Raw genomic sequence first — 26,838 nt, forward strand, 5'->3', positions numbered from 1 at the left:
TGCTCTTCACAGTTCATGAAACACATATTCATGATCTCATGAACCCCCAAGAAGCCCCAGGAGGCCAATAAAGCAGTTGCTATTATACACATTTTACAGGTGAAAAAAATGCCGACTAAAGAAGTTAAATCATTTGCTCCAGCCTGCTAAGCTTGGTGGTCAAGTTGGGAATTGAACCCCACTTTCTCACTGCTTAACTCTGACCTTCAGCCACCACCCTATATCAACAAGGTCCACATTCGGGCTGGGACAAACCTTATTCAAGACTTTGGTTTTCTTTCATAAAACTCTTAAAAATTAAATTAATACTTGTCAGCATACAATTGTTTTACAGTGATGTGTTAGTTTCCAGTGTCTAGCAAAGTGAATAAGTTATACATATCTTCACTCTTCTTTAGATTCTTTTCCCGTATAGGTCATTACAGAGTATTGAATAGAATTTCCCATGCTAGACTGTGGGTCCTTATTTCTTATCTAGTTTATATATAGTCGTGTGTGGATGTCAATCCCAATCTTTCATAAAACTTTAAAAAATGTAAATGAATGAATTGTGTGACTTATAAGGGAAAATGTGTATATTAAAAGACAGTCACATATTCAGATGCTAAATAAACATTTTATGGTGCAAACTACCAGCCCCCCATCAGACTTCCAAAACGCAGTGTCGTCATTAGTCATTACTCACAGCAGGTGCTCAATAAACACTTCGTTGGATGGATGGATGAACGGAGGAGAGACCGGTGGGTGGGTAGATGCGGTGCTGGCCCTGTTCTGGGTGCTGGAGATACAATGCTGATCAGGACAGGCAGGTGCCCTACTCCAGGTCTCTCATAGACATGTGGAGAAAGACTTCCCACGCAGTCTCATGATGGCTGATAGACATGTGGAGACAGACTTCCCACACAGTCTCATGATGACTGATGAGTGTTATAATGGTACAGGTTAGCTTTATTCCAAGCCAGGGACTTGCACTGACTGATTCCTAAGGCCTACAGGTACAGCAGTACCTGAGGCGCCCAAATCTTTTAGGAAACTGTAAAGCCATCTGAATCCAGTGAAACAACAAAAATGCAATGATTCTAAAATACAGCAGGGAGTTTGCAAAGCCAAAAAGAATAAAAATGTAAATATCTATAAGATGTAATATATTGACTTTGTTAAACCAACCTTATTCACTTTTGTCTTTATTATTTGTGGAAGTTTTCATTACATTTAAAAACAATTTCAAGTTAGAATTTTTCACATCACAATCTTTCCAGAGAAAGCACAGAAGCTTCCCAGGTATTACAAGCAACCCTAAATTAAAGGAGTAATGTAACCAAGTCATTTCAAAAACATAATTATAAAAAGGTTTTCAAAAAATTTACCTGAAGCAGCAGGGAGGCACAGACAACTCCAGCCCCCGCTGCCCCCAGGGTGCTGAACAGCGGCCATGACCACCCCAGCGTGTCAGAAGCACCTGCCCCCCCCCCCCCGCCCCCGCCACGCCCCCAGCGGCAGGGTGCGCAGGGACCACGTGACCTCGGCCAACATGGCGGCGCCCATCATCCGGGTATTCAGGTGGGCGGGTGGCAGCAACCGCGGGAGCAGCAGCAGCTCCAGAGACAACAAGCAGTGACAACGAGTTTAAAACTGTCCAAAGTCAGCAATGGCTCTGACAGACGCGGTGGAGGGTGGAAAGTGCCCATTTTCAAATATAGCCAGAGGCAACTCCTGTAAAAGAAACCCAAAACGTGAGCTACAGCACCACTGAAAAACAAAACAGTTAGCTCATTGCTAACTGTTGAGTTCTTAGAACCAAGTGAAAAAAAGTTTTACCTAAAGAAAGAAGGTGTTCATTGCTTCAAGTGTGCATCACCATGAAAAGCCAGTAATGTGATATCACAAGAGGAAAACGACAATTCTCTGGAAACCAAACTTAAAGTCATGAACAGACACCAACACAGTGTTGTAAAGCAATTGCCCTCCAGTTAAAAATACATTGATTTAAAAAAATAATGCCATGGAACAGTTCAAGTAATAAAGAATTCAAACAGCTGTCATGAAGAAACTCAACCAGCTACAAGAAAACTCAGAAAAGGAGTTCAGTGAACTAAGGAATAAAATGATTAAACAAAAGGAATACTTTATGAAAGCGATGGAAATTCAAAAAGAATCAAACAAATTCTGGAGCTGAAGCGTTCAACAAATTAGATAAAGAATGCACTAGAAAGCATTGCAGATAGAGAAAACCACGTGGAAGAAAGAATTAGCAAGCTCAGCGATAGAGATCTAGATATGTTTCAGGTAGAAGAGTGGAGAGAACAAAGATCTAAAGAAAAAAATAGAAGAAATTCTAAGCAAACTATCTGACTCCATTAGGAAGGACAACATAAGGAAAAGACACTCCAACAGAAGGAGAGAGGGAGAAGGGAGCAGAGAGTTTATCTGAAGAAATAATAGGGACTCCTTGGTGTTCTAGTGATTACTATTTGGCCCTTTCACTGCTGTGACCCAGATTCAATCTCTGGCTGCGGAACTGAGATCCCACAAGCTGCATGACATGGTCAAAATAATAATAATAATAATAATGGCTGAAAAATTCTCAAACTCAGGGTAGGAACCATTTATACAAGTCCATGAAATAAAGAGAACACCGAATTACCTCAGTGTAAGATGTATTGCAAGCTTCCCAGGTGGCGCTAGTGATAAAGAACTCACCTGCCAATGAAGGAGACATAAGAGATGCAGGTTCGATCCCTAAGTTGGGAAGATCCCCTGAAGGAGGGCATGGCTACCTACTCCAGTATCCTTGCCTGGAGAATTCCATGGACAGAGGAGCCTGGAGGGTCTATATTCCATAGGGTAGCAAAGAATCGGACACGATTGAAGTGACTTAGCATGTACACACTGGAGAAGGCAACGGCACCCCACTCCAGTACTCTCGCCTGGAAGATCCCATGGATGGAGGAGCCTGGTAGGCTGCAGTCCATGGGGTCGCTAAGAGTCAGACACAACTGAGCGACTTCACTTTCACTTTTAACTTTCATGCATTGGAGAAGGAAATGGCAACCCACTCCAGTGTTCTTGCCTGGAGAATCCCAGGGATGGGGAGCCTGGTGGGCTACCATCTATGGAGTCGCACAGAGTCGGACACAACTGAAGTGACTTAGCAGCATCAGCAGCAGCACACACTCACGCAAGACGCATTATATTAAAACTGTCAAAAAGTCAACAAAGAAAAATGTTAAAGGCTGCCAAGGGGAAAAAAACATGGCAATGTACACAGAATCCCCATTAGGCTATCAGCAGATTTTTCAGCAGCAACTCCACAGGCCAGGAGAGAGCGGAATGATATACTCAAAATATTGAAAGATAAACAGTGTCAGCCAAGAATGCTCTATCCAGCAAAGTTATTATTCATATATGAAGGAGAAATAAAAGCTCTTTCCAAACAAATAAAAGTTGAGAGCGTTCATCACCACTAGACCTGCCTTATAAGAGATGTTGAAAGGAGCTCTTTCAGTTGAAACAAAAAGGCAAAGGTACACAAAACTTTGAGTAAGGTGGCAAATAGAATCAGAAAATTGCAACTCTATATTGGAATAAGTTATTAAGCACTTAATTATAGCTTAAAGGTTGAAAGGGGAAAGGCAGTTTAAAAAAAAAAAGTTATAGCTACTTCGATTTGCTAACAAACTCACAACACAACATTAAAAGGGATAAGATGAGACAACAAAAGCATAAAAAGGAGGAAAAGGACAAACCCCTATAGACAAATGAAGATAAGATTCTCCCAGCAGAAAAGGGCTATTTTATCCATGAGACATTTTATGCAGACCTCACAGTAACCACAGAAGATAAAGGCAGAGCAGAGACCTGAAACATAAAAATGGGGAAACTGAGAAAATCATCACAGAAAATACCAAACAAAAATGGCAAACAGAAACTCAGGAAAAAGAAACAATGATGATACGGAGCAACCAAAAAGCAAAAGATAAAATGGCCATACTCAGTTCTCATTTATCGATAACTGCCTTATATATACGGAGAATGCAATGGCACCCCACTCCAGTACTCTTGCCTGGAAAACCCATGGACGGAGGAGCCTGGTAGGCTGCAGTCCATGGGCTTGCTAATAGTCAGACACAACTGAGTGACTTCACTTTCACTTTTCACTTTCATGCATTGGAGAAGGAAATGGCAACCCACCCCAGTGTTCTTGCCTGGAGAATCCCAGGGATGGGGAAGCCTGGTGGGCTGCTGTCTATGGGGTCACACAGAGTCAGACACAACTGAAGCAACTTAGCAGTAGCAGCAGCCCTAAATATAAAAGGGCTGAATTCATTAATCAAAAGACAGAGTGGCTGAATAGATTAAAAAACAAGACCCAACTACAGGCAGCCTCCAGGAGACTCACCTCAGCTCTAAAGATAAACAGACTCAAAGTGAAGGGATGGAAGATGATACTTCAAGCAAATGGGAGCCAAAAGAAAGCGTGTAGCCACACTCACATGAGACAAAGGGAACTCAAGCCACAAAAAGTGACGAGAGACAAAGGTGGACATATATAATGATAAAGGGGATAATTCATACGAAGACATTGACCTTGGCGTTATCTTTCTGAGTGTGTCCTCCAGCAAGGGGAAAAAAAGCAAAAATAAACAAGTAGGACCACATCCAACTGAAAAGCCTCTGTACTGCAAAGGAAAACATCAACGAAGTGAAAAGACAACCTACTGAATAAAAGAAGTTACTTGCAAGCCATATATTTCATAAAAGATTAATATCCAAAATATATAAAGGACTCAGACAACTAAATTATGATAAGAAAACAAACAAGATTTAAAAACGTCCAGAGGATCTAAATAGATGTGTTTTTTTTCCCCAAAGAAGACATGTAGATGGCCAACAAGCACATGAAAACCTGTTCAGTACCACTAATTACGAAGGAAATGCAAATGAAAACCACTATCATCTCATGCCCATTAAAATACCATTAACAATAAAACAGATGAATATTGGAGAAGATGTGGAGGAAAGGGAATACTTGTGCAGTGTTGGTAAATTGTAAATTGGTGTAGCCACTATGGAAAATAGTATGAAGATTCCTCAAAAAACCAAGTAGAACTACCATATGACCCAGCTTAATACCCACTTCTGGGTATTTATCCAAAGAATACAAAAACACTACTTCAAAAAGATATATGCACCCTTATGTTCATCATAACATTATGTACAATAGCCAAGATATGGAAACACTCTCAGTGCTTATCAACAGATGAGTGGATAAAGAAGATGTGGTATAGTGGTACACACACATACAAGGGACTATTAGTCACAAAACAGATGAAATCTTGCCATTTGCAACAGTATGGATGGAGGGTATTATGCTAAGTGAAATGTCAGGTGGAGAAGACAGACATCCCATGATTTCACTCATATGTGGAATATAAAAATAAATAAATGACCAAACCAAACAAAAAACAAAGATACAGAGAACAAGTTAGTGGTTATCAGGTTGGGGGCAGGGGGGTGGGCATAGGGAAATGATTAAAGAGGGTCAAGTGTATGCTGACAGGTGGAAAATAAACTTTTGGTGGTGAGCATGCAGTAGTGTTATAATATACACAAGAAACTTATATAATGTTAGAAAGCAATATTACCTCAATTCTTTAAACAAGAAGAGGAGCTGGAGGATGGAAGAAATATTTGAATACATTTTTTAAAGCTTACGTGATTTGCATATGCATTTTAATATGCTTGATGCCAGCTACCCAAAATGAGACAGCCTGGGTTCTGCAACTGTTGAAAATAGGCCCTGACTGGTGGGGCCAGCCTAACTATGGGCTTCTCATTTTCAGAGAGTCACTGGGTTTTACTGTTCAATTAAAATATTTATAAGATGAGTTTCGAGCTCAGATTTTTTTTTTTTTTTTTCAAAAGGAAGGGAGGGAGGTGGGAGGGGAAGCAGTTGTAGGAGAGAGAAAGATTTTTAAAACTTGACTTTGGCATGGCTGCTGCTTCCAGTGGCGGTCTATACCTTTTGCCAAGTCAAAAGAAATGAGCTGCTAAGACATGGGTTTATTCTCAAATGGGTATGGCCAATCCACAATTCACTTTTCTTAGCTCTGGTGTCTGATGCCCTAGCCTGCCCTGACCATTCAGACACCTCGTGGGCACTGGCGTTAATCCAGCACTGGCGTTAATAGCAGCCCCACTGCACTACCAAAGAAGGTTTTGCACAGGACGGCTGAGTCCGCTGAGTTCTTTCTCTGTGACTGAGAGCAGGGAAGCAGGGCTGTAGCGAAACAAGCGAGGGGACTGGTGATTGGCTCTGTGTGATCTCCAGGTTAAAGAAGGTGAAAAAAGTGACAGCTAAGGGCCACGCATAATCCTGGACCGATGCCTCACAGAGTGGGGGGTGGGCACTAGTCATAATGGACGTTATCAGGGCAACTGATGAAATCTGAATGAGGACTATAATTTGTAGTATTGTAGCAATGTGAGTGGGAAGGGGTAGTTAGGGAGTTGGGGATGGACATGTACACACTGCTATATTTAAAATGAATAAACAATAAGGACCTGCTGTATAACAATGGAACTGTGTTCAATGTTATGTGGCAGCCTGGATGGGTGCGGGGCTGGGGGAGAATGGATATGTGTATACATGTGGCTGAGTCCCTTCCCTGTTCACCTGAAACTATCACAAATTGTTAATCAGTATAGGTCATGTATGGATGTGAGAGTTGGACTGTGAAGAAGGCTGAGCGCCGAAGAATTGATGCTTTTGAACTGTGGTGTTGTAGAAGACTCCTGAGAGTCCCTTGGACTGCAAGGAGATCCAACCAGTCCATTCTGAAGGAGATCAGCCCTGGGATTTCTTTGGAAGGAATGATGCTAAAGCTGAAACTCCAGTACTTTGGCCACCTCATGCGAAGAGTTGACTCACTGGAAAAGACTCTGATGCTGGGAGGGATTGGGAGCAGGAGGAGAAGGGGATGACAGAGGATGAGATGGTGGGATGGCATCACTGACTCGATGGACGTGAGTCTGGGTGAACTCCGGGAGTTAGTAATGGACAGGGAGGCCTGGTGTGCTGCGATTCATGGGGTTGCAAAGAGTCGGACACGACTGAGTGACTGAACTGAACTGAACAGATAACCCCAATACAAAATAAAAAGTTAAAAAAAAAAAGTTTACTTATTTTGACAGGGAAAGTCCTTGTTCCTAGTAAAAGTGCTCTGAAGTATTTAGGGGGGAGTTGGACCTGTCCATTAGCTTTTATTTTACTTTGGTTGCACCGGGTCTTCCTTGTAGGGCTCAGGCTTTCTCTAGCTATGGCGCTCGGGCTTCACTTCCCTGCAGCATCTGAGATCTTAGTTCCTCAGCCAGGGATGGAGCACTCGCCCCCTGCATTGAAGGCGGATTCTTAACCACTGGACTGCAAAGGAAGTTCACTGCTTGTTACTCTAAATGATAAGAGCAATAGTGATGATAATTATGGCTCTTGTCAGAAAGTGCACACCCTCTTGCTGGAGGCTGTTCACGTGGTGAACAGCCCTCTCTGTGTCTAAGAATTCTTCCCCAGAGCCTTCCAGATCCACAATTGGCAGAAACACAGAGCACTTGAGTAACTCACCCAGATTCACATAGCCAGGGCAGCAGAATAGTGTTCTAAGCCAGCTGTGTGAACTCCTGAAGTGAAAGTGTCAGTCACTCAGTCGTGTCCAACTCTTTGCGATGCTATGGACTGTAACCCACCAGGCTCCTCTGTCCATGGGATTCTCCAGGCAAGAATACTGGGGTGGGTTGCCATTCCCTTCTCCAGAGGATCTTCCTGACCCAGGGATTGAACCTGGGTCTCCTGCATCGCAGGCAGATTCTTTACTACTGAGCCACCAGGGAAGGATCTAGTGGTTTCATGTGCCATGAAAAGCAAGAAGCAGTTACAGTAATACTTGAGAAACAGCCTTCAAGTCCATGGCAGGGACCCAGAAAGCCCTTGGAAGAAAAACAGAGCTAGGATTTCCCTTGCAACTTTGAAGACCGTCTAGCACTGAAGCTAACAGACTGAGTGCACAGCGATTGTGTCCCATGGGAAGAAAACAAACCCCAGACACTGGCCGAGATGTCTGTGTGATCACTGCCTGGAAGACATCCAGCCCCACAGAGTAAACAGCAGCTTGGGTAAGTCCTTTTACCGTGAAAGACAATGAGTGCGTTGTCAACAGCAGAGGTCTCGCTCTCCAGACGGGCTCGGGCTTTGAGAGCTGATAGGGTTCACCCGTCTGCTGATCCCTGGCTGGACGGCTGAGGATATCAGCCTTGAGAAAGCTCCTGCAGTCTGACTGTATGGCCTTCATGAACTCATTCATCCGTCTCTTCATTAATGCCTTCACCAAGCAGACAATGACAGAGCTGTTGGCATGAAGTGTAGCAGTGCCTAAACTGGGGCCTCTTTGCGTGTTTGGAGGTGGAGGGTAGTCATTACAGAACCACTAAGAGTCAGATCTAGTCTGTGACTCTGAAATAATAATAGGTACATTTTAATAGGAGCACACTGTTGCCAAGCATTTCACTAATGATGGATATAGATATAGATCATTGCCTAATGGTATAATTAAATTCATATATATGTCACTATAAATCACTGCAAAATATATAAGCTAAATCTCTCGACAATACTGTAAGTTATAAGCTATTATCTTCCCTGATTTATGAATGTGGAACTAAAAGCTTGCTCAGTGAGCCTAAGATAATTTTCCAAGGTCACATAACTGCAAAATAACAAAACTAAAATTTAAAAGCAGATCCATTTCACTTCAAAGCTCAGGGCTTAGCACTCTGCCTATGGGGCTCAGAGCAGGTATAAAGAGGGTTGAGAATATGAATTCTGGAGGAAAACTGCCTGGGTTTGGATGCCAGTTCTGTCCATTTTTAGAATGTAGGATTGTAGGCAAATTACCAAGCTCTCTGTACCTCAGTTTCTTCATGGGTAAAATGAGGGCAACAGCAATGTTTGCCCCAGGAGCTTATTAGAAGATTGAAATGAGTTAGTAAGTGCAAGATGGCCTAAAAGTGCTATAGAAGTGTTTGCTCTGTATAGAGAACCCGGATCTAAACAGGAAACCTCAAAAGCTAAGCAGCGTAGAGACTGGAGCTAAAAGACAGGCATCAGAAGATGGGATGTGGACCACAGATGCTGGGCAGCTACATTCAGAGTGGGATGGCCAAGGCAAGTAGACACAGAGAGTCTCAGACTGGTTTTAAAGTGTCTTAGTCTCTCAGTTGTGTCCAACTCCTTGTGACCCAATGGACTGTAGCCTCCCAGGCTCTTCTGTCCATGGAATTCTCCAGGCAAGAAAACTGGAGTGGTTTGCATGCCCTCCTCCAAGGGATCTTCCTGACTCAGGGATTGAACCTGGGTCTCCTGCATTGCAGGCAGATTCTGAGCCACCAGGGAAGCCCTAAGTAAAAAAACAGAAAAACTAAGGTCACATGAGTATATACAGTATGCTACTTCTGGTGTAAATCATAAAGGAAAATAAAACATACATGTATCTGCTTAAAAAAAAAACTCAGGAAAAAAGCACCCCAAATCTATATAAGATCCCCTTAAATCTGTTGCTGAACTCTAAGTTATGCATGGAGAGGGAGAAACTTCAAAGGTAGGGAAGGTTCAAATAGACTGGGACATTTGGTGAGGACAGAAAGTAAGGATGTGCTCAAAATAATAATAATAGGAGTAGACACAAGAATCACACTTTGCTCTCATTTATTTGATCCTCAAATGTCAAAATCCGGGGCACTTTGAGGATCACAAGAACTAAGGACACTAAAGGCTCATAATTCACGGAAAGTAGGAATCCATGAGTTCATGCTGATGTCAAATAGATAATAAACAAATCAATTAATAAACAAGGGAGAAAAGAGTGTTTTCTTACAGTGTAAGCTGAATGTCAACTGATCAATGCAGAAGGAGGAGTGAAGTTGGAAAAAAATCATCATTTTGCAAACACCATAGTATATTTCAAGAGATTCTAAATCTAGAATTAAAAGTTTCATGAGACCTGAAATATTTGCCTGATTACAAAATGCCTCTCCACAGATTGCTAGTTAGTTCCAAGAGAAAAAATAATAATCACACGGTGGAGATGCTACACAATGCGACCAGGCCCACAACATGCACCCCGCTGGTGCAGGACCACCAGGCAGTCTGTGCCCCCGTGGGACAGCAGGAGGAACACGTGACCTTGGAAAGTCAGCAGGAGATGCCTAACCTGAACCTAAGCTTGAGAAAAACATAAGCAAATCCTAATCGAAAACCTTTCTGCAAAAATACCTAGACCATATTCTTTAAAAGGGCTTCCCTGGTGGCTCAGATGATAGTGTCTGCCTGGAATGCAAGAGACCCGGGTTCAATCCCTGGGTTGGGAAGAGCCCCTGGAGAAGAGAATGGCAATCCACTCCAGTATTCTTGCCTGGAAAATCCCATGGACGGAAGAGTTTGGTAGGCTACAGTCCATGGGGTTGCAAAGAGTCAGACACAACTGAGCGACTTCATACTCATACTATTCTTTAAAAACATTGATATCACAACAGACAAGAAGAGACTGAGGACTTTTCTTATATTAGAAGACACCAATGAGATGATTACATGCAATGCTATACCCTGGACTGGAGGGATAGAAACGCTATAAGTGACACTATTGGGATAACTGACATAGAGTATAAACTGTAGATTCGATTATATAAATGGGATGTAAACTGTAAAAAGGGTTGTATAAATGTTTCCTGAATCTGATAACTGCGCTGTACTTATATGAGGGAATATTGTTATTCTCAGGAGCAACACTGAAGACAACATATGCAGCAACTCTTCCAAATGGTTTGGAAAAAATAAAATGCGTGTGTGTGCATGAGTGTGTGTGTCGGGGGGTAGACAGATGAAGGAGGAAAGAAAGAACATTAAAATGTAGAAAAAGTTTTAAATTGATGACTCTGATTAAAGGATACGTGGGAGTTCTCTGTAGTATCCTTGCAAATTTTCTGTACATTTAAAATAGTCACAGAATAAAAAGTTTTAAAAAAGCAGGGGCGGGCCCCTTGCCTCCAGAGCATGGTCTGCAGCGCAGCGCGCGCTCTTGAGGCCACTCCCCGTGGGTCAAGCCAGGACGGGGTCCTGTGACCACATCCTCACTTGGCTGTCTCCTCCCTGTCCCGCTCACTCCCTGCCTTTGCAGGAGCCTTCTGAAATGCATTGTGTGCACCCAGATTCCTGCCTAAGGCTCTGTTTCTAAGGATTTCATCCTAATAACCAGCTCTGACCAACTCTACCCCACCTTCATGCTTCATTGCCCTTACACCTGTGCCGAAAAATAGCCCCTCGGCATGTCCATGTCCTAATTTCCGGAAGCTGTAATGTTAGCCTATATGGCAAAAGGGGCTTTACAGATGTGATTAAGTGAAGGGTTTCTAGTTTTCAGTGGACTATCTGTGTAGGGCTGATACAATGACAGGAGTCCTTAAAGTGAGGGAGGCAGGAAGTCAGGGGCTTCCCAGGTGGCAATAGTGGTAAACATCCTGCCTGCCAATGCAATAGACTTAAGAGACAAGGGTTCGATTCCTGGGTTGGGAAGATCCCCTGGAGGAGGGCACAGCAACTCACTCCAGTATTCTTGCCTGGAGAATCCCATGGGCAGAGGAGTCTGTTGAGCTACATACAGTCCATAGCGTTGCAGAGTCAGACACGACTGCAGTGACTTAGCATACATGCACGCAGGAAGTCAGAAGGAGGCAAAGTGATGATAGAAGCAGGGATGGGGGTCATGTGCTTTGAAGATGGAGGGAGGGGCCAAAGCCCCTGGAAGCTGAAAAAACAAGGAAACAGATTCTCCTCTCAAAGCCTCTGAAAGGAGCCAGCCTTCCTGACACCTTGACTTTACAGCCCAGTGAAACTTGACTGATTTCTGACTTCTGACCTTAACCTCTAAAGCTCTAAGAGAACCCAGAAGAATGTTGTTTTAGGAGACAATTTTGTGATCATTTGTTATAGAAACCACAGGAAACACATGCTTGCCCTCCACCCTTCCTTTTTCTATTGCACTTGGGCTTCCCTGGTGGCTCAGATGGTAAAGGATCTGCCTGCAATGCAGGAGACCTTGGTTCAATCCTTGGGTCGGGAAGATTCTTGAAGAAGGAAATGGCTACTCACTCCAGTAATCTTGCCTGGAGAATTTCATGGACCGAGGAGCCTGGCAAGCTGCAGTTGACGGGGTCAGAAAGAGTCAGACATGACGGAGCTACTATCATTCTCACCTTGCTGCTGCTGCTGCTGCGAAGTCGCTTCAGTCGTGTCCGACTCTGTGCGACCCCATAGACGGCAGCCCATCAGGCTCCCCCGTCCCTGGGATTCTCCAGGCAAGAACACTGGAGTGGGTTGCCATTTCCCTCTCCAATGCATGAAAGTGAAAAGTGAAAGTGAAGTCGCTCAGTCGTGTCTGACTCTAGTGACCCCATGGACTGCAGCCTACCAGGCTCCTCCATCCATGGGATTTTCTAGGCCAAAGTACTGGAGTGGGGTGCCATTGCCTTCTCCACATTATCACCTTACATTATGCTATATCACTTGCTTGTTAAGATCTTTACTTTCTTGTCTTTCTCCTCCCACTGGAATATAAACTCACAATGGCAAAGATATGGGTCTGTTTTGTTCATAGCTCTATTCAAGTACCTAGACCAGCATCAAGAACATAGCGGGTGCTCAGCTAAATCTGGTGAATGTCGGTTATTCACGGCTTTCCCCATCACCCTCCTCTCTGTCTATCCAAATTTCTAGCCATCCTTCCAGGCTGGCTAAAACCGTGAGCTCCATGGAGTCTTCTCTGATCTCTTCTCTCCCTCTGAATTCCAAGAGCTTACAATCTGTTCTGTGTTATTCACTCAGCTCTACTGGCTGGAATGTGGTGTGAGCACAGACTGCAACTGAACAGCAGGGTTCCAGACCCTGCTTCCATCACTTACTCGTAAGGGGACGTGAGCAGAGAGCAAATATGGGAGTTCAATAGTGCGTGGGGGGATGTTCATAGCAGCGCTGTCTACAGCAGCCAAGACATGGAAGCAATCTAAGTGTCTATCGGCAGATGAATGCATATAGAAGATGTGGTGTGTATATATATGGTCTATATGTGATATATATACACATATATGTTTTATATGTATATATATATATATACTAGTCATAAAAAGAATGAAATAACACCATTTGCTGCACAAGGTTGGACCTAAACATTATCACACTAAGTAAGTCAGACACAGAAAGACAAATACCATATGGTATCATTTATATATGGAACCTAAAATATGACACAAATGAACTTATTTGAAAAACAGAATTAGACTCACAGACTTGGAAAACAAACTGACGGTTACCAAGGAGAATGGGAGTGTTACTCTTGCTCAGTTGCTCAGTCATGTCCAGCTCTTCGAGATCTCACGGACTGCAGCATGCCAGGCTTTCCTGTCCTTCACCATCTCCTAGAGTCCCCTCAAACTCATGTCCATTGAGTCGTTGATGCCATCCAACGCCATCCAACCACCTCATCCTCTCTTGTCCCCTTCTCCTCCTGCCTTCAATCTTTGCCAGTATTGGGGTCTTTTCTAAAGAGCCGGCTCTTCGTGTGAGGTGGGCAAAGTATTTGAGCTTTAGTATCAGCCCTTCCAATGAATATTCAGGGTTGATTTCTCTTAGAATTGATTGGTTGGATCTCCTTGCAGTCCAAGGGACTCTCAAGGGTCTTCTCCAACACCACAAAGTATCAATTTGAAAGCATCAAACTTCAGCGCTCAGCCTTTTTTATTGTCCAACTCTCACATCTGTACATGACTACTGGAAAAACCATAGCTTTGACTAGATGGACCATTGTTGGCAAAGTAATGGGTCTGCTTTTTAATGTACTGTCTCAGTTCAGTTCAGTCGCTCAGTCGTGTCCGACTCTTTGCAAACCCATGGATTGCAGCACACCAGGCTTCCCTGTCTATCACCAGCTTCTGGAGCTTATTCATGTCCATTGAATCGGTGATGCCATCCAACCATCTCATCTTCTGTTGTTCCCTTCTCCTCCTGCCTTCAGTCTTTCCCAGCATCAGGGTCTTTTCCAAGGAGTTGGTTCTTTGCATCAGGTGGCCAAAGTATTGGAGTTTCAGCTTCAGCATCAGTCCTTCTAATGAATATTCAGGACTGATTTCCTTTAGGATGGACTGGTTGGATCTCCTTGCAGTCCAAGGGACTCTCAAGAGTCTTCTCCAACACCAAAGTTCAAAAGCAACAATTCTTCGGCACTCACCTTTCTTTATGGTCCAACTCTCGCGTCCATACATGACTACTGGAAAGACCATAGCTTTGACTAAAATGACCTTTGTTGGCAAAGTAACATCTCTGCTTTTTAATATGCTGTCTAGATTGGTCATAGCTTTTCTTCCAAGGGGCAAGTGTCTTTTAATTTCATGGCTGCAATCACCATCTGCAGTCATTTTGGAGCCCCTCAAAATAAAGTCTGTCACTGTTTCCATGGTTTCCCCCATCTATTTGCCATGAAGTGAAAAACAAGACCGGGAGCTGACTGTGGCTCAGATCATGAGCTCCTTTTTGCAAAATTCAGACTTAAATTGAAGAAAGTAGGGAAAACCACTAGACCATTCAGGTATGACCTAAATCAAATCCCTTATGATTATACAGTGGAAGTGAGAAATAGATTCAAGGGATTAGATCTGATAGACAGAGTGCCTAAAGAACTATGGACAGATTGTTCATGACATTGTACAGGAGGCAGTAATCAAGACCACCCCCAAGAAAAAGAAAAAGAAAAAGAAATGCAAAAAGGCAAAATGGTTGCCTGAGGAGGCCTTACAAATAGCTGAGAAAAGAAGAGAAGTGAAAGGCAAAGGAGAAAAGGAAAAATATACCTATTTGAATGCAGAGTTCCAAAGAATAGCAAAGAGAGATAAGAAAGCCTTCCTCAGTGATCAGTGTAAAGAAATAGAGGAAAACAATAGAATGGGAAAGACTAGAGATCTCTTCAAGAAAATTAGAAATACCAAGGGAACATTTCATGCAAAGATGGACACAATAAAGGACAGAAATGATATGGACCTAATAGAAGCAGAAGATATTAAGAAGAGGTGACGAGAATACACAGAAGAACTATACAAAAAAGATCTTCATGACCCAGATAATCACGATGGTGTGATCACTCACCTAGAGCCAGACATCCTGGAATGTGAAGTCAAGCGGGCCTTAGGAAGCATCACTATCAACAAAGCTAGTGGAGGTGATGGAATTCCAGTTGAGCTATTTCAAATCCTGAAAGATGATGTTGTGAAAGTGCTGCACTCAATATGCCAGCAAATTTGGAAAACTCAGCAGTGGCCACAGAACCGGAAAAGGTCAGTTTTCATTCCAATCCCAATGAAGGGCAATGCCAAAGAATGTTCAGACTACCACAAAATTGAATTCATCTCACACACTAGCAAGGTAATACTCAAAATTCTCCAAGCCAGGCTTCAACAGTACTTGAACCATGAACTTCCAGATGTTCAAGCTGGATTTAGAAAAGGCAGAGGAACCAGAGATCAAATTGCCAACATCTGTAGGATCATCAAAAAAGCAAGAGAGTTCCAGAAAAACATCTACTTCTGCTTTATTGACTACGCCAAAGCCTTTGACTGTGTGGATCACAACAAACTGGAAAATTCTGAAAGAGATGGGAATACCAGACCACCTGACCTGCCTCCTGAGAAATCTGTATGCAGATCAGGAAGCAACAGCTAGAACTGGACATGGAACAACAGACTGGTTTCAAATCGGGAAAGGAGTTCATCAAGGCTGTATATTGTCACCGTGCTTATTTAACTTACATGCAGAGTACATCATGAGAAATGCCAGGCTGGATGAAGCACAAGCTGGAATCAAGATTGCTGGGAGAAATATCAATAACCTCAGATATGCAGATGACACCAGCCTTATGGCAGAAAGTGAAGAAGAACTAAAGAGCCTCTTGATGAAAGTGAAAGAGGAGAGTTAAAAAGTTGGCTTAAAGCTCAACATTCAGAAAACTAAGATCATGGCATCTGGTCCCATCACTTCACGGCAAATAGATGGGGAAACCATGGAAACAGTGACAGACTTTATTTTTCTGGGCTCCAAAATGACTGCAGATGGTGACTGCAGCCATGAAATTAAAAGGCACTTGCCCCTTGGAAGAAAAGCTATGACCAATCTAGACAGCATATTAAAAAGCAGAGACATTACTTTGCCAACAAAGGTCCTTCTAGTAAAAGCTATGGTCTTTCCAGTACTCATGTATGGATGTGAGAGTTGAACTATAAAGAAAGCTGAGCAGTGAAGAACTGATGCTTTTGAACTGTGGTGTTGGAGAAGACTCTTGAGAGTCCCTTGGACAGCAGGGAGATCCAACCAGTCCATCCAAAGGAAATCAGTCCTGAATATTCATTGGAAGGACTGATGCTAAAGCTGAAACTCCAATACTTTGACCACCTGATGCAAAGAATTGACTCCTTGGAAAAGACCCTGATGCTGGGAAAGATTGAAGGCATGAGGAGAAGGGGATGACAGAGGATGAGATGGTTGGATGGCATCACTGATTGATGGACATAAGTAAGCTCTGGGAGTTGGTGATGAATAGGGAAGCCTGGCAGGCTGTAGTCCATGGGGTTGCAAAGTCAGACACGACTGAAAGACTGAACTGAACTGAACAGATGGGACCAGATGCCATGATCTTCGTTTTTTGAATGTTGAGTTTTAAGCCAAATTTTTCACTCTCCTCTTTCATCTTCATCAAGAGGTTCTTTAATTCCTGTTTGCTCTGCCATAAGCATGGTGTCATATGCGTATCTGAGGTTATTGATATTTCTCCCTGCAATCTTGATTCCAACTTGTGCCTCATCCAGTCTGGCATTCTGCACGATGTACTCTGCATATAAGTTAAATAAGTACAGTGACATCAACATTTTAGGAATCAGTAAACTAAAATGCACTGGAATGGGTGAATGGGAGTGGGGGAGGGACAAATTAGGAGCTTGGGATTAGCAGATGCACACTGTTAGAAATAAAATAAACCACAAGGTCCTACTGTATAGCATAGATAACTATATTCAAAATCCTATAATAAACCATAATGGAAAATAATATGAAAAAGAATATGTATATAACTGAATCACCTTGCTGCACAGCAGAAACTAATACAACATTGTAAATCAACTACACTTCTATTTTAAAATAAGTTAAAAAAATAGATCCTGGAGTAACAAGCCTGGGACATAGTGGATATCCAACAAATGTTGATCCCTATGATAGCACCCAATAAGTGTTGCTAAGAGTATAATTTCTGCCTTGTGACATCTCTTTTTGTGCTTTTAAACTCTTTTCTTTTTCTGTAACCCTTTCTTCCCTAGGTCAGGAGCTTCCAGAGGTAAGAATCTTGGCTTCAAACATCCTGGTAGGCCCCCCCCCACCCCAGCACCCAGCAGGATACAGGAAATGCACCAGCCACTCATTAGAACCCAATGGCAGGCTTCCTGCTGAGTTGGCCTGGAGTCTGGGTGGGGAACCAGGAAGGAGAAAGGATCTGGGTAACTCAGCCCCACAGGCCTCCGACCAGGGACACCTAGGGAACCTGGAATACTGGAGAGGACAGGGACATTTCCTGTAGGCAGAATCCCAACTTTCAGAATTTAGCGTCTCCTGCGCGTGTTCGTGCCTGCTCAGTCACGTCCTACTCTTTGTGACCCCACAGACTATAGCCCACCAGGCTCCTCTGTCCACGGGGTTTTCCAGGCAAGGATACTGGAATGGGTTGCCATTTCCTCCTCCAGGGGATCTTCTCACCCCAGGCATCAAACCTGCATCTCCTGCGTAAGCAGGATTGTTTACACCTTGAGCCACCTGGGAAGCCCCTAGCACATCCCAGAACAGTTCAAATGCCTACAACACTGAGTCCTTTCTCTCTTGATTTCCCACTTACCAAATTTTCCTAGGCCTATTTTCTCTTTACAAAATCCCCTCGTAAACTTTAAATACTTCAGAAATCCCCCTCAAATATTTTTAAAATTTTGACTTCCTAATGATTAACATAAAAAGAAGAAAGACAAAGCCACCAGCTGTGGCAGAAGAATTAAAATCCAAGTTCAATTCTGGATCACAGAGCAAAGCTTGCTCTGTAATTTGCATCACAGTGTCTGACACCAAGGAATCACGTGCTTTCCACATACCTGCCTGCACGTTAAACCCAAGGTCACTTTGGAGTGCTTGTCCATGACTCATGTTTAAAATGTATAATCATAATATTATAGCTATCGTTTAGGGGGAACTGACTCAGTACCTGATAGCGTGTTGTGTATGTTGCATAAATCATCTCAACAGCTCCATGAGTTGTATGTTCCTAACCTCACTTTGCAGATGAGATAACCAAGGCTAAGACATTTAAAAACTGTCCTGACTGTAGTCATTATGCATGCTGCACAGCCCGTAATGGTGATTCTTTTAGTTGGAAAGTTCCTGGTCTGACACGGGAGCTGGGAAAGGTGAAAACCGGGTGAGTGGCAGAGCCAGGGCTGGGAATCAGGCAGCTGCAACAGGCTCCCTCCTCGATGGAGCAGTGGGGTCACAGGAGGGAGCCCGGCTCCTACCACGGGGAGTTCCTGCAAACCGAGCTGCAGAGGAGCTGATCGTGACCCAGAGAGAGAGCCACGCAGCTGTCTGAGAAGCCTGGCAGGTGCTGTCACCATTTCTGGTCGAGGCCTTCAGTCTGTCCAGGGCCTCCTCTAATGATCACCAGCTCTCACTGTGGCTCCTGCCCGGCAGTGACCCTCAAGCCCCCTCCTGTCATCTGACAATTTGTGATATTTTCCAGGTGTGTTCATTTCATATTGCTGCTATAACAAATGATCACAAACTTAGTGACTTATACAACGCAGATTTCTTTTCTTACTCTTCTGTAGATCAGAAGTCCAAACATGGCTGGAAAAAAGTCAAAGTGTTAGTTGCTCAGTTGCGTCCGACTCTTGGCAACCCCAGGAACCATAGCCCATTAGCCTCCTCTGTCCATGGGATTCTCCAGGCAAGAATACCGGAGTGGGTAGCCATTTCTTTCTCTAGTGGATTTTTCTCCATCAGGGACTGAACCTGGGTCTCCTGCATTTCAGGCAAATTCTTTACCATCTGAGGCACCAGGAATTATAGACTAAATCCAGGTATCAGGAACACTGTGTTATTTCTAGAGGTTCTAGGGGAGAACCCGTTCTCTTACCTTTTCCATCTTCTCACCTCATTCTGTGGCTAATGGCCCTGTTTTTCATTTTCAAACCAGAAGCTGAGCATCTTCCAGTCTCTCTGACTTCCACAATCTCTCTCTCTGCTTCCATGATCACATTGCTTATTGCACTTGGACCCTCCTGTCTGCCTCTTACAAGAACTCTTGTGAAGGTAAGCAGGGTAATCTTCCCATCTCAAGGTCCTTAATACAACCACATTTGTAAATGCCCCTTTTCCTTATAAGGTAAGATGTCCATGGGTTCCAGGGATCAGGATGCGACCATCTTTGGTGGTGTGGAAGGGGACAGTGCATTTAGTCTGATTTCCACACAAGTGAAGTTGCATGGGCTCAGTGGATATTTTTTTACTGGACGTGACCCTCCTGCTCTAAGGAGGCATCATTTGAGGCATCAGTGAGGAGGCCAGAGGCTTTGAAGCCAGACAGATGTTGATTTCCAACTTCACTGTTTATTGTGGTCTTCGGCCAGGAACTTATCTTCTCTGAGTATCAGTGTCCTCTTGCAGGAATGACTATTGTACTTACCTCCTAGAGTTATCAGGGCTTCCCAGGTGGCTCAGCTGTATAGGATCTGCCTGCCAATGCAGGAGAGGAAGGTTTGAACCCTGGGTCGGGAAGATCCCCTGGAGAAGGAAATGGCAATCCACTCCAGTATTCTTGCCTGGAAAACTCCATAGACAGAGGAGCCTGGAGGGCTATAGTCCATGGGGTCTCCAAGAATCGGCCACGACCAAGCATGCACACACCTGGAGTTACTGTGTGGCTTGAGATAATACATGCAAAGTGCACAACTTAATAAATAGGGGGCCCTTATCATTGTCATTCTGATGGTGTAAACAAGTTCTGTGAGTGCAGTGATGAAAATGCTAACTTCAAATGCTTTGAGGCAGGATGGCTCCCTGCCTGGATCTTCATCTGAGAAGTTGGTTTTCAGGGGTCCTCCTAATCGACCCCATGGACTGTAGCCCGCCAGGCTCCTCTGTCCATGAGATTCTTCAGGCAAGAAAACTGGACTGGGTTGCCATTCCCTTCTCCAGGGGATCTTCCCGACCCAGGGATCAAACCTTACTCTCCTGCATTGCAGGCAGATTCTTACCACCAGAGCCACCAGAGAAGCCCCTCGTGGGATCATGAATTGGGCAGAAAAAGCTGGGCCACCCTGCGGGCTGAATACAGTAGAAGACCTGCCAGTTCCCCAGTTAACTGTGGGATCTGGGTAGCTTTCTAGAATGAGAATGAAAGAACACGGCACTTCTCATCCACATGGCTTCCGTTCCACGCGGGATGTGCCAACCACAGGTTTGGATGTGTGGGCACGGATCCACACGCAGCGGTTAAAGACAGAGAGCCGGTTGTAGACATGGCCGGGTCACGGGAGGACGGTCACCGCATCACTGACCGATGCCAGGGGGAAAGTGAGCCTGCAGCCAGGCCAGGCGCGGCCACTCAGCAGCTCATTAGTCTCACTGTGGCCCCAGACACCGCAAGGTGGCTTCTCAGTCCCCCCTGACACCAGGGCGGGGAGTGCCCCCGGGCGCCCTGGCTACAGGGAGTCCTGGCTGTCTGCACATCTGTGTTCTCCGGATCCAGCTCGCCCGGGGAGCCCGGACGTAGACAGCACTGACGCAGGCAAAGCACTGTGGAGTCGGGACCCCAGGGTGGAGTCTGGCTCCCTCACCTGACTTTGGGCAAGTTTCTAAAATTGCTCTGAAACTCACCTGGAGTGCAAAACAGACCTAAGTGTCAGCTTTGGCAAATGACTCCTGTGAGGAGAAAAGTAGGTGAAGAAATAGTGTCAGATTTCACAGAACCTTGCCTGGAAGGTGGGAACATTCAATCAATGGCAGCTCTCACTGCAGGGAACCCAAGGGCCATGATGGGACCAGAGACGCCTCCTGCTTCTGAGAGCAGCAGCGGTAACCCAGGGCATCCGGTGAGGCCCTTCCCTGCCTCCCAGCTCAGCCGTTATGTTCAGTCCTTCATCAAACACTAACTGAGCACCTACTAAGTGCTCCACACTGCATCAGGAGCAGGGGATAAAGACCACGGCGGCCCTGGCCTCACACTGCCCACACCCCAGAGAGAGAGGCCTCTGAAGTCCACCGTGGTGAGCGCTGACAGAGGAGCGGGCATCTCTCTGAGGACAGCTGGAGGAAAGGCCTGACGCGTAGGGGACGCGGGAGGAGGAGAGCGGCTCTGAGAGGTAACGTCAAGGTCGCACAGCTGGCCTGGCGACCGCCAGCCACCCCGAGAAGCGGAGGCGTGTCTGCCTCCCGACGCCCACGCCGTCACGGGGCTCACAGATGAACTGCATTTGTCTCCAAGGCAGGGGTTTGCTCAGCATCTCCCTGACCGGTCACGGGATAATGGGCCACTTGAAGACCAGGACCACATCCCTTTCTTTATATTCCCTCAGGGCCTCACTCGGGGTTCAGAACATAGTATTGAACCTGAATTAGTGAGTCAGTGGTGCTCACAGAGGTTGACTGGCTTATTGAAGATCACTTGGTTTTTAGCAGCAGGACAGGGACAGAACCCCAGTCCTCTGACTGTGGCCCTACGCTTCCCTCTCCAATGCTGACAGAAGGGACGAAAAATCAGCGACCCAAAAGGGAATGGCCCCGCCTAGGCCTGGAGTCCCTCTTTTCCATCCACTACAGCTTGTCCAAAAAACAAGAGAAGCAGTGGTTTCCCTGGTGGTCTGGTGGTTAAAAATCTGCCGGCTAATGCAGGCACTAGCATTCGCTAGTGGGTTCAATCCCTGGCCAAGGAAGAGCCCACGTGCTGCGGAACAGCTAAGCCTGAGCATCACAACTGCTGAAGCCCACGCTCCCGAGGGCCCATGGGCCACAGCAAGAGGAGCCACCACGACGGCAACGGACACGCCGCACAGCCAAAGAAAGGACGTGCGCAAATAAATAAAGTTTAAAAAAGTAAACAGAAAGAGAGGAGCCAACACCCAGGCTCTATAAAACTCAGGTCCTTTGCTTTCTCCTTACTTCTCTCCCCTGACTCTCCTTGCCCTCTCTCTCTCTCTCCCTCCCCTCCACCTCTCTGTCTCCTCTGGTTCTTTGCTTCCCTCTCCCCTCCTTTTCTCTTTCTCCTCTCTTCCCATCTCCGCCTTCCTCTCCCCCTCTCCTTCACTCCCCTCTTTCTGCCTCTATACATATGTATATATATTCGTATATATCAATGCATATACACATATCAATATGTACACGTGTGTGTGTGTGCTACCACTTCATTCGTGTCCTGCTCTTTGCGACATATATATACGTATATATAAGCCCACATATACGTGTATGTATCCATATCCGTGTACATATGGTGAGGCCCTAAGAAAGACTATAGGAGCTCCAGGGGAGGAGTATCAGGGGATTTAAAAATATGCGAAGTGCGAAATTCAAAAGCAACTCCTTGGTCCCCACCCTAGTTTCCACGGAGCATGTTATGACTCCATCTCACCAGCAGAGGGCAGGCTAGGACGGCCAGAGCATCCAAGTCCTGCGGACACGCCTTTAACCCCGCCTTGATGGATTTGGTTTGTTTTTTTTTTTTCCCACAAAGGAGGAGAAAAAAGCACCAGAGCTAAAATGCTTTCCCAAATTATCCCACCTGTTTCTTAGAGAGTCGCCAATAGTATAGTTGCGTGTTAATAGGTAAAGGGTGAAAGTGTTTACAGGAATCAAGTTCCTTTCTCTGTGTCCAGATTCTGAAACCTGTTGCCTAAGGAGTGGCGTAGTTAATTAATTAGTCCCAAGGAAAGAAAGCTGTGATCATATCTTTAATTTTAGAAACTGGAACTGAAGGGACCCTGACAATCATCGTTGGACTGAAGACTAGAAAAGTTTGGCTGACATTGCACAGTAGATTAGGGGCTACGGTGGACACTCACCTAGCTGCTAAATGGTAGACAGTCTAGATTATATTATTTTTCTTTAAAGAGTGTGCAGTTTTATGCCAGCAGGCAGTTAAGTTACTCCCGGACCGTCTTGATTTGGTTGAGACGTGGTTTTGCATTTTGTTAGAATCCGTCTAGGGTTTCCCTCACTCCAGAATTTGATCCTTATTCCGAAAACATGGCCTTTTGATGTCTCAAATGAATTCCCTGGGTTTTCATGACATCACGTCTCTCGGAAGGGTTGAAAGCCCACATGTCCAAGCACTGTGTGCCCTCGGGAGTCGCTGCCCGGCTCTCAGTCCCTGGGGTACTCTTCTCTGCCAGGCCTTCCTGAGTCACCCTGCACACGTTAGCAAAGTGATATTCAGGCAAAGACCCGAGAGTCTCTCTGCATGTTTCTGAAACTCCTTTTCTCCAGTGTCCTCGTCTCCAGGACCCTGCCCCCCAAATCCCAGTCACCTCAGGAGCCTGAACGCCGATATCTGTTTCCTCTACTTGGCAAGACTTCTGTTTCCTGTTTGGGCTTCCTCTGGCCAGCCAGACCCCTGTGGAGATTAAATGTGATAATGTGATAATTATGCAAAGCATTGAGCAAAGTAATAGAGTAAATCCTATATGGTGTGTTATTTTTGTTCTTTCTTTTGCAAATGTTTAAATGATGTTCAGAGAACGGAAAATAATGTGTAATGTTCCTGGGCCATGTGTAAAAAAACAGGAAATATCTTCCAAATATAAGTATCATTTTTCTGAGTTGTTTAAGGTTCTGGAAAATCAAGTGGTCCTGCAGGAACAATGGAGAGTTTGATGTCCATCCCACATGTAGCAGCCTCCTGACTCGAACATTCTCTCACTTGTTATTGATAAACATGTCTGTACTTCACGCCCACTGTTTTACTCTCGTTTAAGACTGTTCGACTCCTCTGAGCGCTGAGACCAGTTTTATTTACGTTTGTCTCTCTTATGGACAGTGGCAGAGCACATTGTAGGTTCATTCAAATATTCTTAAAATTTTTTAATCAAATAAAAAAATTTTCACACAAGAAAATATAAACTGGCATTATGCACATACCCTGCCAAAGCAATATGCTGTAAAAGTGGCAATACAATTATCCCTTTTACTGGCTCCACTTAATACTGAATGCAAACTAAGCAGTGGAAAGGCCTGGGGAAATCGCGATCTGGTTTTCAACCTTAGCTTCCAGCTGTTTTCTAAATGAATGACCTTGAGTATTTATTCTTAATATTGAGAATATTAATATTTATAGAATTTTTCATTTCTTAATAATTTAAAGTCAAGGCTGTGGTTTTTCCAGTAGTCATGTATGGATGTGAGAGTTGGACTATAAAGAAAGCTGAGTGCAGAAGAATTGATGCTTTTGAACTGTGGTGTTGGAGAAGACTCTTGACAGTCCCTTGGACTGCAAGGAGATCCAACCAGTCCACCCTAAAGGAGATCAGTCCTGGGTGTTCATTGGAAGGGCTGATGCTAAAGCTGAAACTCCAATACTTTGGCCGCCTGATACAAAGAGCTGACTCATTTGAGAAAAGACCCTGATGCTGGGAAAGATTGGGGGCAGGAGGAGAAGGGGATGACAGAGAATGAGATGGTTGGTGGCATCACCGACTCAATGGACATGGGTTTGGGTGGACTCCGGGAGTTGGTGATGGACAGGGAGGCCTGGCGTGCTGTGGTTCATGGGGTCACAAAGAGTCGGACGTGACTGAGCGACTGAACTGAACTGAACTGAATACTTTAAAGATATTAATAATTATTATTAATTAATATAATGATATTCTGAACTTCAGTTCCTTATCTGTAAGAAAGGAATAATGACTACTACTTCCTAGTGTCTTTTGTGAAGATGATAAAGAAATAACACATTTAAAGTCTCTACCACAGATTCTTCACAGTACATCGTGGAAATTCAATTCACCTGATTCCATCGATTCAATCAACCATTAGTTAACTCTGGGTTTTTATGTTCCCCAGTAAGTTTGGCTAACATTACACAGTAGATCCGGGGCTAACGTGGACATTCACCTATGATATCGTCTGTCCAACCATCTCTTGTGGAGAACAGTTTTTCCCCAATTGCTTCTTTCATTCATGTGGGTTTCCTGTGTTATTCAAGGTTCCCTGCAAAGTAAGTTCTGAGATGAGATTAGAAGGGCAAGGCCTTGATTAGGGAAAAATGCCTATGAGGGAAAACGTGGAGGGAGACAGAGGGTGCTGGAAGGCCTTCTGGTCAGGCCGAGATGCAGGTCCAAACTTTGTGAAGAGGAGAATGGGGCGGGGTCGGGGGAGAAGCTGGCTGGGATAGTCTTGGGCTGCAGTGTTCAGCAAGTCTGATGGAGAGTACTTGCACCAGAGTAACCCATCAGAGGGGTCTCGTGTCTCCCAGAAACAGCCCATCACAGAATCCTGTCACATCCGGTCACCACACAGTTATGGGACACCCAGTTAAATCTGAATTTCAGATAAACAATGAATTATTTGTGCATGCTCAGTCACTCAGTCACATCTGACTCTTTTGCGACCTCATGGCCTGCAGCCCACCAGGCTCTTCTGTCAGTGGGATTTTCCAGGCAAGAATACTGGAGTGGGTTTCATTTCCTCTACCAGGGAATCTTCCCAACCCAGGGATCAAACCTGTGTCTCCTGCATTGACAGATGGATTCTTTACCCCTGAACCACCTGGGAAGCCCAATTTTTAGTATGTCCCAAATATTACACAGGCATCCTGTACTTGTATCTGCTAAATCTGGCTCCCCTAAGCTTGTGAGGACCTGGGCTCAGTGAGAACACAGTGACGGATCTCAGTGTGCAGCCGCTGAGACCATGGGTCAATCACACTCCCACAAGGGATCTTTGAGCCACATGTTCATGGCTGCCGCAACACTCTAGGACCCTTCCAGCAGATTCTCTTTCTCCAACACTAGTTTGAGTTGTGCTTTTATTGTCTGCAACCCAGAGAGTCCTGACTGACTGATGCAGTTATCAACTCACGTACAACAAACTACTCCCAACTCTGTGGTATAATACAGAAACCGTGTTATTATGCTGGTGAATTCCACGGGTGGTGAGTTAGGATAGACTTTAGGGGCATAGCTTATCCCTGCCCCATAAGGTCTGAGGCCTCATCTGGGATGCAGATAGCAAAGGATGCACATTTGGATGAAGGACTGAGTCGTCCTGAGGCTTCTCCACTCATGGGTTTGGTACCCAGGATGGGGTGTCCTGAAGTCTGGGCTCAGCTGGAGCTGTAAGCCTTCACATGTCTTCACACGTGGCTTGAATTCTTACAACACGGCTGCCTCAGGGCAGCTGGGGTTTTTAGCTGATTCTTTGGGTTCCGAGCATGATTGTTGAGGTAAATAAGGCAGAAGCTGCATGGTTTTTTGTAACTTAGCCTCAGAATTCATACAGCCTCAGCTGCTGCTGCATTCTACCTGTCAAAGCAGTCACAGCCACCCAGATACAAGGAGAAAGGACCTTGACCTCAGCTTTTGATGTGAAAGAATTTACAGTCATGTTTTTCACAGGCCACACTCATGAGCTGACCAAGCTGAGAATGTCCTTTTTAAAAACCCACCTTCAGACCTTCC

General features: G+C 44.8%; 1 long non-coding RNA gene across 2 annotated transcripts in view; it reads right to left on the reverse strand.

Moving 5' to 3' along the window:
- Positions 1-1,181: 1,181 nt before the first annotated feature.
- Positions 1,182-26,838, reverse strand: part of LOC129653832 (uncharacterized) — a 48,542-nt gene continuing 22,885 nt past the window's right edge. The window contains exons 3-4 of one of the 2 annotated variants that reach the window (XR_008715227.1): positions 23,692-23,777; positions 1,182-1,713 (exon numbers count right to left, since the gene is read on the reverse strand). This is a non-coding gene — a long non-coding RNA (uncharacterized LOC129653832). Of the gene's footprint in view, positions 1,714-22,985; positions 23,778-26,838 lie in introns of those variants that run through there. The other variant, XR_008715226.1, reaches the window with a different exon arrangement.

Source organism: Bubalus kerabau, chromosome 5 (assembly GCF_029407905.1).
Source record: "Bubalus kerabau isolate K-KA32 ecotype Philippines breed swamp buffalo chromosome 5, PCC_UOA_SB_1v2, whole genome shotgun sequence".
In the NCBI taxonomy this organism is placed as follows: domain Eukaryota; kingdom Metazoa; phylum Chordata; class Mammalia; order Artiodactyla; family Bovidae; genus Bubalus; species Bubalus kerabau.